General features: G+C 39.2%; 1 long non-coding RNA gene across 2 annotated transcripts in view; it reads left to right on the top strand.

Moving 5' to 3' along the window:
• The window catches only part of LOC102546726 (uncharacterized), a 246,060-nt gene that overhangs the window by 210,702 nt on the left and 25,368 nt on the right, over window positions 1-9,990 (top strand). For both annotated transcript variants that reach the window (XR_015670592.1, XR_015670591.1), the window contains exon 7: window positions 6,641-6,786. This is a non-coding gene — a long non-coding RNA (uncharacterized LOC102546726). The remainder of the gene's footprint in view (window positions 1-6,640; window positions 6,787-9,990) is intronic.

The raw sequence follows: 9,990 nt of genomic DNA, 5'->3' as shown, positions 1-9,990 counted from the left end.
GAAATTAGTAAACATTAAAATAATCTTGAGGCTAGGTAGTAGAATTATGTGGGGGAAAACTTGAGTTAAAATATAAGTAGATATCTAGAAAAAGTTGCAAAGCATCAAAATAGAATCTAGGGACCAGCAGCCCTGCGCGGTATAGAATGTGTCATAGTTACTGCTAGGACTAAGAACCAGTTAGTTTCAGGAGTGAACCTAAGTAAGTTCTAATGTCAACATTACCTCGAAATGGTAGTTAAAGTGCTTTAGATTATCAAAAATACTGAATTTTAATGAAGTACATATTACATTGAACCACAGTGCTGATCTAGATAATACTAGAAAACAAATGACAAATTAATGTTACGTACAGGGACTGATTTGGAGTTCTAAATAAAATTAAATGCCGTATATCAGATTCCATTGGCACTGTAAGAAGTATAAACCAGTGAAATTTATTACAATAATACATAGAGTGTTCAATAATAGGAAAACACATTAAGTGTCCATTATATAAATAAAGCTACAATAACAGATCTTGGTTCCTTCCCCATGTACAAAAAAGGCCAAGTACAGAATCCAAAGCCACTGATGCTCAGAATATGTCCTAGAATAGAACTGATGGATTCTTTCTCAACATGGTAGCGTGTTTGTGAGATAACCATCAGTTATACCCATAAACTTCACTCTAACACACTCTGAATTATACATAGGCTGAAAGGTGTGCCTTATAGCATTGTTTATGACAGAGTAAAAACTAGAAAGAATCCAAATAATCCAAATAATATTGCAAAGCATTTACTCAATAGAGCATGACTACTAATTAAGTCTACCTAAGACATAATCTACACACTTATTTGCTCAATCATCTCTGTGAATTTGGTAAGTCTACTTAAATTCCATGGTTTTTTGATGGTTTTATCAGTAATGAGGACCTCATGCTACATATTCTGTGGTGTGGTGGTAAGAATTAGCATAAGTCAAAACTCTTTGCACAGTGTAAGGATAACCCTTAGAGATGGTCATGTCAGAAGTACAGTAAGGAACATGGACAAGATAGGTCATCGCCAGGCAACTAAACAGAACGTTAATGCTCAGTGTAAAGGACAAGCTCCTAGAACCACGACAGCCTTGCTGAGGACCATGTCACATGACTGAAATATTACCCAGCCCCATATCCCATCTTCTTGAACCCAGTGTGTGTTAGTTTGTTACCTGTCATGCAAGGGGTAGTGTTTTGAGAAGCTATCCATATGTGTGGGTGTCGCCTACACACATGAAGGGGACATTTACTCTGGATGGCAAAGTGTGATTGTCTCTGATTGTGGCACCAGTACTTTCTTGATGAGTGAAAAGGAGTCATTTACCAAGACATGAATCTGTTTATGTCACATTCTGATTTCTACCTTAATGGCTTTCAATAGCATCGAGAAGTATAATTTCTTTTGTCCATGAGGTTGTACATAATATTATGCTGTCCTCTAGTTTGTCTCTCCCTTAGGGATCCCTAATTACCTCAGTGTGCATCTCGACCATGCATTCTATAGCTTCTGTTTGCTAGCAGTTTATCTTGTAGAATAGTGTCTACTGTCCATGCTCCAGAATCAGCTATGTTGGTATTTTCCTCTGGGAAGCCTTGATATTCTGTTTCTTCAGGGCCTTAGGCAATCCCAGGTCATTAGTTGTATACTAAGAACTGTCACTGATGTGACAGTTCTATTTCATTAACCTGTCATGCCTGATAGAATATAAGTTCCTTAAAAGGTGACATTGTGATTTATTTTTTAAAAACTCACAAATAACTTATATCAGAGAAACAGCATAACCTAAAATATCAATATATTTATTTATACACTTATTAGTTGTGTCGACTTGGGTATAGTGGTCCTGCTATGCATGATGAAGACATTTTATATGGTGCTGATGGAAACTCAGATATAAATGTATTCACTTTTGATAGTCTTTTTTGTATTAATTGAAACTAAAAAACTACTTAGGAAACTAAAATGTTTAACCAAGGCTTTTAAGTGTGTTCTCTTCCCACATCTTCCCACTCCCTTTTTTTTTTTTTTTTTGAGTTAGGGTTTTTCTGTCCTGGTGTCCTGGACACCAGGTTTCTGTCTCTGGGTGCCCTGGAACTCACTCTGTAGACTAGGATAGTCTTGAACATAGTGGTCTAAATGAGAATGTCCTCCATGGGCTTTTGTATTCAAGCACTTGATTCCCAGTTGCTGACATGGTGGGTGAGGGATGTGGCATGGCCTTGCCAGAGGAAGTAAATCCTTTCAGGTGGGCTTTGAGAGTTCACAGTCTCTGTGCACTTCCAGTTTGCTCTCTGTGCTGTGTTTGCAGTTGAAGATGTAGTCTCTCAGCTTCCTTTTCTATGCCCATGCTGCCAATCCTCTCACAGACATCATGGACTCTCCCTCTAGAACCAAAGACCCTTCTTTCTGTAAATTGCTTCTGATTATGGTATCTTATCACTGCCACAGGAAGAAAATACACTAGACAAACTCCCTACATTTGGGCTATATTTAAGTTGAGAGTATGATGATCTTAAGAATGAGTTTGGTTTGTTCTTCCTAAGATTCAAAATTGACCTCTGATGGATATAACTTTTAGGGCAAGGCAGAGATAGGGGACCAATTGGATCACTGAGAGAAAAGCATATGTAAACTTTGTGAAAGTCTTTTGCCTATTAATTTTAGCTACAAAATTATACTTATGGAACTAAACACTTAGCCAAGGTCTTTAAGCATTCTCTCCCTTATGGATAAGTAAAGATACAATATCAGTATATGCATGTGTATGAACAATGCGTGCTAATGTTGGAAAACTGCTAGATGATTCATCTTCCAAGCTGCTTCTGTGGCAGGCTGCCCCAGACATTCTTTATTAGGGTGATAAGTCTTTTCGGCTTGGAGATATGTCAGACCATTAGTTTTCAAAGAAGTGACATATTGTGAGTAATGAAGACTCTTCTGGAAGGGCTTCATGTGGATCTGATAGAAATCAAATATATTAGAGCTCTTCAAAGATGAATTTTCTGGTTTTAGGCCACTTTTCTTTCACAATTTCTCTCTCATTTCCTGCCTTCTGATGATGTCTTTATGGTTAACAGCTTTGCAAGAATAAAGATACAGGGATAGCAATGGAAAACTCAAACTGCAATGTCAGCTTTGTAATGTCTTTAAAAATCGTAGAGAAGTACTATTTGACATTTACTACATACTGGGCATTACATAAAACACTGCCACAGGCACTGTGCAATACCCTTAGAAGTCAGCATACCAAACCTACAGACCTCTTTTGCAAGAATTCATATTAGGCAAAGTAGAGGGGGTTTGTCCTTCCATAAAATTTAAGCTGGCTTCCCATAGTTAAAGACAGAGGACAAAAATGATGGACCAAATTGAGAACTTGGATTTTTTCATTATGCTTGATTTCTACCCCATTTACCTAACATAATGCCACTGGTAATTCTATCATTGGTAGAGTATAAAGAGCACTTAGGCCAATGGATGTCATACCACGTCACATAAACTTTATGCTGTTCTTATATTCCACTGAACTATTAGGAAGTTAATAAACACAAAGAAACAAATATCATCCATTCATTTATTCATGTTTTAGAAGTACTGAATTACATGTCAGCCTAAAATAGTAATAGTGAAGTTAAGCATTTAGGCTTGTGGATAAAAGTTATGCCTTATGATTAGAGATGCATTATTTATGGACATTTAACAATAAGAGGGAAAATCATGGACTATTTAAGCACTTGATTCTTTCTGGTGACATCAGGGAAGGCTGCGTAAAGAAGGGATGCTTGACCTGAGTTTCGAAAAAGGAAAAGGAGATTGACAGTTGAATCACACTTAAGGGCATGTTACAACGCTTAGAGCCTGCCTTGGGCAGCATCAGAAAACAGTTGCAAAAACCAAACATCTAGAAACCAGGAAGAGGCAGCAATAGAGTGATTGGGTGCAGAATACTATGACTTAGGGGTATTTCCCATCCCCAGGCATTCACATTTGCTAATGTGACCAGAAATGAACCTGCTTTGTGAACATGTGATGGATGTTTGATGGCGGAGGATGAAAAGGTCCCAGGAATGAAGTTGGGTAACTCTGGAGATGCTTTCCCTCATCACTGTCACTTTTTCTCTGAGTGTTTTCTTTTCTGTTGCTGGGTGTATTGTTGCAACCCTTCTGTTACCCTGACATTGACCATCCTGTCCTGTTTCAGCTGCTTTTGAATTCTTTATTTTAAAACAAATATCGCCACTAAGCCATATATATATATATATATGTATATATATATATATATATATATATATGTAATTTTTTTTCGGAGCTGAGGACTGAACCCAGGGCCTTGTGATTGCTAGGCAAGCGCTCTACCACTGAGCTAAATCCCCAACCCTATTTTTTATTTTTTTTTTGACATTTCATTCATTTTACTTTTTTATTTATGTGGGTACGTGCATATATATATATATATATATATATATATATATATATATATATATTCTTCCATAAGAGTCGTCAGGTTCCATCTATTGTTTGGCTGTGGGAGTCTGTATTTCTCTGAGTCAGCTTGACAATAGAATCAATCAGAAAACTCAGACAGTATCAGTACTAACCCTTGGTCTTCTTTCAAGTACTAATTTGGAGGAGTAACTTGAGAGGAAATCTTAGGGGTCTCGACTATTGTTTGGATATACACAGACTACAGGGAAGAGAGTAAAATCAAGCATAGGGTGTGCTTTACGTTTCCAGTTCTGCTTAGCAAAACTGCAAAGGAAACCATAGGTGGATGCTCCCAGGCGGAAGCCTGCTCACTGCACAGTTGTTTCTTTGTTTGTGCAGAAAACCAATTGTGGGTGGGAGCAAGGGAGGGGGAGACACTATTAGAATGCAATGGCATTTTAATTATACCTACCATAATTCTAACGGTTTGTTCTGTGGCGAATCGTTTGGGGAGTTGTCTTGAAATTAGAATTCAATCCTGCAAACTCAAATCAATTAAAGTAGTACTGTTTGGAAATATACAGAGAAACAGTTGAAAAAAAAAAACAAACCATTTTCCAGTAATCTTGCTTTGTAATGTGTAAACTCCCTCTGAGGACTCTTGGACTAGAGAGAAGCATGGGAGAAGGCCAGGGGATTAAGTGTCACATTGCTGTCCCCTGGGGAAGCTCCACTGGAAAATAGTCTTAGCTCCTTGAACTATTTAAAGTGTCTCTGAAGACTCCCACAGAAGCCAGCCAGACATGAATCCTTACTTGCCTGAAATATGTAATATGACCCTAAGCTAGTGCTAACTAACATCCCTATTTTCCAGGAATGAAAACTTGAGAGTCAACTAAGTAGGTTACTTACTAAAAGTCATACTGAGTTTCGTTTCATAAGTGTTTATGAGTCTGCTATATTCTTAGGTACAGGAGTCATTGAGAAGGACGCTGTTTATGTCTTCCTGGGGATTTTTGTCTTGTAGGAGAAAAAATACACATTACAATGAAAGTAGTTCATGGTAAATGTAAAATATGCAAAGTAACAGAACCATGAAGAGCACGGAAGAGGAGGGACTAAAAATATGACGTCAGCATGGGCTCTGAGCTGTGAGCTTGAGAGCTCATGAATTGTGAATAGAGTTGTGTAGAATAAAGGAGTTCCAAAAAATGGGGACAGTGTGGAAGGCTCAGTGACAGAAAGGAGTCGTGAGTCACTGAGATGCAGAAAGAAAGCTGCTGTGACCATAGTACAGAGTGCTAGCTCAGGATTGGACAGAGAGCTTTGTAGGCCGTATGAACAGTATTTCAATTATTCATAGGAATGGTAAATGGAAACGTTGAAAAGCATAGTGCTGTGATCTACCAAGATCACTCCAGGAAGGTGCACTTGGTGGGTGTGTGCTCAAGTTGTTCAATAGACAACTTTTCTCACTGCTGTGATAACTTACCTGAAGAAAAGAACAAACAGAAAGAACAGGCCACTTGGTCAGGGTTTCCAGTGCTGTAGAGAAACACTGTGACCAAAGCCACTAGGGGAAGGAAGAGTATTTGACTTACATGTCCACATCACTGTTCATCCTTGAAGGGAGTGAGAGTTGGAGCTCAAACAGGACAGAAACCCAAAGGCAGGAGCTGATACAGAGAACATGGAAGGGTGCTGCTTACTGGCTTGCTCATCATGGCTGGTTTCATCTGCTTTCTTATGGTATTCAGGACTGCCAGTCCAGGGATGACCCCACCCACAATGGGATGGACCCTCCCCCATCAGTCTTAGTGGCTTAAGAAAAGGCCCTTCAAACTTTCCTACAACCTGAACTTATGGAGGCATTTTCTTAATTGAGGTTCATTCTTCTCAGATGACTTTAGCTTGTGTCAAGCTGACATAAAAATAGCCAGCACATGATTGACTTTTGGCTCATAGTTAGAAGGAACAGTACATGATGGCTAGTAATGCATGGTAGTAGGAACATGAAATGTCACATCATTTTGCATCAGAGAGCAATTAGAGATGAGTGCTGGCACCTGGGTCACTGTTTTTCATTCAGTCTGGAACATGAGCTCTGGAATAGTGATGTTCATAAGTTCATAGTGATGTTAGGGGAGGTCTTCCCACCTCAGTTAGTCCCTCTGGAAATTTCCCCACAGATATACCTAGATGTCTGCTTCTGTGGTGACCCTAAATTCCATCAAACTGTCAATGAAGATTAAACAGCACAAGCCAATTTTGTGGGTGACGACTGTCAAAGAAGAAATCCTGGGGCAGTGGTGGTGGGGATCTAAAAATCACACAGGTAAGACTTTGGCTAGAAGCAAATCACAGAAGACTAAGTGGTGTGAAGGGTGACCCTGTATTTTATCAAGGGACAAGTGGATAGTTGTACTTTTGTAGCCATTAAAAATACCCATGTGCGTGTGAGGAGCTTTAATTGGACTCGGGCATGAAATTAAGAGGGAGGTAGGGCTCTAGGAAGAGTTAATGGTAATGGGCATTATCAGTATACATTGCATGAATATATAAGACATTCAGATAATTTAAAAACAATCAAAATAACCATGGCTAGTCAGATGGCTCGGCACTTAAGAACACTGGCTGCAGGGGAGGGTTGGGAGGGGAACACCCATAAGGAAGGGGAGGGGGGAGGGGGATGTTTGCCCGGATACCGGGAAAGGGAATAACACTCGAAATGTATATAAGAAATACTCAAGTTAAAAAAAAAAAAAAGAACACTGGCTGCTCTAGCAGAGGCCCTAGGCTTGACTCCCAGCACCCACAGGTGGTTTAGGATTATCCATAACTCCATGGGAACCAGGCATGCATATGGGACACATATATCCATGCAGGAAAAGCACTCAAACACATCAAATTTTTAAAAAATAATATAACATCTCCACAAAACGCAGGTAATTCTGAACAAAACAACAAAACCAATATGTCAACTAAATAACCAAACAGACAAAAAAAAAAAAAAAAACGCAAAAACAAAAACAAAACAAAAAAAGGAAAACAAAAAACAAAAACCACAGAAAACAAAAACAAACAAATAACAAAACAAAACAAACAAAAAACAACAACAAACCAAAAAACAAAACCAAGAATAACACCGCGTTTTGCTGGCTTAGGTTTGGATCACTGAACTTGGGATACCTCCAAGGGATATGCAGGAATGTAGCAAATCGAAGGTAAAGGGGAGGGCCTGATGTAAACCAACCAAAGCATCTTCAAATACCCATCCTCACTCTGCCTGAGACACTCTAGACAGAGGTTTCAATGCCTTTGCGTAGCAATCCTCCTTCCTCTGAAGAGGGACAGCCAAAGGCATGAGGGCATGAGCACATTCACTGAGCTGTTATGAAAATGAAGTGCGGAGAGCAGTCTGATAAAAATAGGTAATGTGGTGGAATGAGATAGGGAGAGAGGGAGAAGCAGAAGTGGGCCGAAATGCTTATCAGCTTTATTTGTAGATCCTGTATAAGAATTTATGCTATTACTTGTACATCATAATATAAAATATAAAATCAAAGCCACCCATAGGTGGGCCTCAAGAGAGTACCTAGGAAGCAGAATGTAAATGTCTCCACTAACTGGAGAACCACAGGACAAGTTTTTGAAACACTGAGCTGGAGCATTTGGATAACCAGGCAGCAAACTTTGGACTCAGTTGTCTCATTTTTGTTTAAATAAAGTTGTGGTTTTGTTCTGGAACCTGAGCTATGCTGTTGGCCATGTGGAAAAAAAACCCCCATACTTTGTATGGATTCTCCTTCTGTAGAGAAGTGGCACTTAAGACTGAGCTGATTTGTGCAAGATTAAAAGACGTTCCTTAATAGATTCCTTAATAGAAACACATACACACACACACACACACACACACATACACACACACACACACGTGGAGAGAGAGAGACAGAGAGACAGACAGAGATAGACAGACAGACAGACAGACAGACAAAGCACACTCATCCTGTCCACTCCTTTTTAATCACAATATTCTCCCAAATTATCACAGTGTAGACCATCAAATCCTATTCTGGTTTTCTTTTCTTTTTATAAAAAATGTAACAGGCTTCCCTTTATTGTTAAAATCCTGATGGCTGTGACCTCATATCCATGAGATGGTTCATGTTCAATTTTATAATGAAATATAAAGAGATACTTTGTACTCAAGGCATTTGACTTGAGGTTTTCGAGAAAAACGACAGTGGAATCTTCCAAGTTGTGTCTCATGATGGTTACCACACACCTTTAGAGCTAAGCATCCTCCAAGCAGCAGTTGACTGCTCTCACTGTATCAGAAGCTATGGCACTAGATCACTTTCCCAACTGTTAAACATGTGTAGTAATAACAGATCTTCATTCTCAACAGATCCTGGCTTTCTTATAATCTCACTATTATGGCTGAGCACCCCTTTGTGTAGCCCTTCCTAAAAGATTATGAAAAGAAATAACCTAAATTGGAGATCAGGTCCACCATTTTAGAAGGAGAAAAAGGTCATGCTTACCCTACAAATATGTCACCCACTTAACTATTCAACAAAATGTCTTTAAAATTCACTATGCAGTAATGATGCCTTCGTTGCCACAACACTGAGAATCGGGCATAGGCCTGAGAGATTTAAGAAGAAACACATACTCGGGTCATTCGTCTTAAGAGAATGCCATCTGGGCATTATTGAAATCTCCTTATATACAAGAGGCAAAAGCAGTGGAAAAGTACTAGAGCAGGTGGAAAATCCCCAACCAGGAAAATGTTGTGGAAAGTCCTGGCCCCAAAACAGGGGCTGAGAGCAGCTGCCAAAGGCATAAACAACTTCTTACCACAATAAGCTGAAAGGCTCAGCGAGGGGGAAGGGAAACACCCCTAGGTAGGGCCCAACAATGTAGAATACACTAGACTGTTGCCCCTCTTTGGGGCAGCCCATTCCAATCTCTCTTTGGAGAATGCACTTTGTAGACCTCTTGCTTAAACTATCTCTCCACTAAATTCTTTCTTTTGAGAAGACAAGAATCAAAAAATGTATTGCATTTCATATTATCTCAAAACCCCCGAAGGAGAGGGGGCTTCTGGTCTGAACTCTGTTTTTCAGTTACATAACATTATTCTTGAATTCCCTCAAAGATGCTATATTGTAATAAGAAATAATATGATCAACCCTAACTAGACCACATGGAGACTAGAGAATGGAAGAAGGGGATGTATCCTAATGAATTTGAAATTTATGTCTGTATTGTGAAGAGCAAGAGTCAAAGTGCCAAACTGTTTATAATCTGAGTCTCTGTGATGAAGGGAGAGAGGGCAAGATGCTTTGGTAGGGTCACCCCGTGTAAATTCTGCACACTCAGGATGCAGTGGAGCACAGTGTTAAGATGGTTTTTTTATACTTTATTCTCATTCTGGATTATTTTGAAAAGCATTGAATTCTATGAGCACTATACTCCAAAATGTGAGCTGGCTGGACTAGTCCTTGCATCCACATTAATTTTAAGGAGACTGGAT

Source organism: Rattus norvegicus, chromosome 2 (assembly GCF_021556685.1).
Source record: "Rattus norvegicus strain SHRSP/BbbUtx chromosome 2, alternate assembly SHRSP_T2T, whole genome shotgun sequence".
In the NCBI taxonomy this organism is placed as follows: Eukaryota; Metazoa; Chordata; class Mammalia; order Rodentia; family Muridae; genus Rattus; species Rattus norvegicus.
This window is presented reverse-complemented; position numbering and strand designations above follow the sequence as displayed.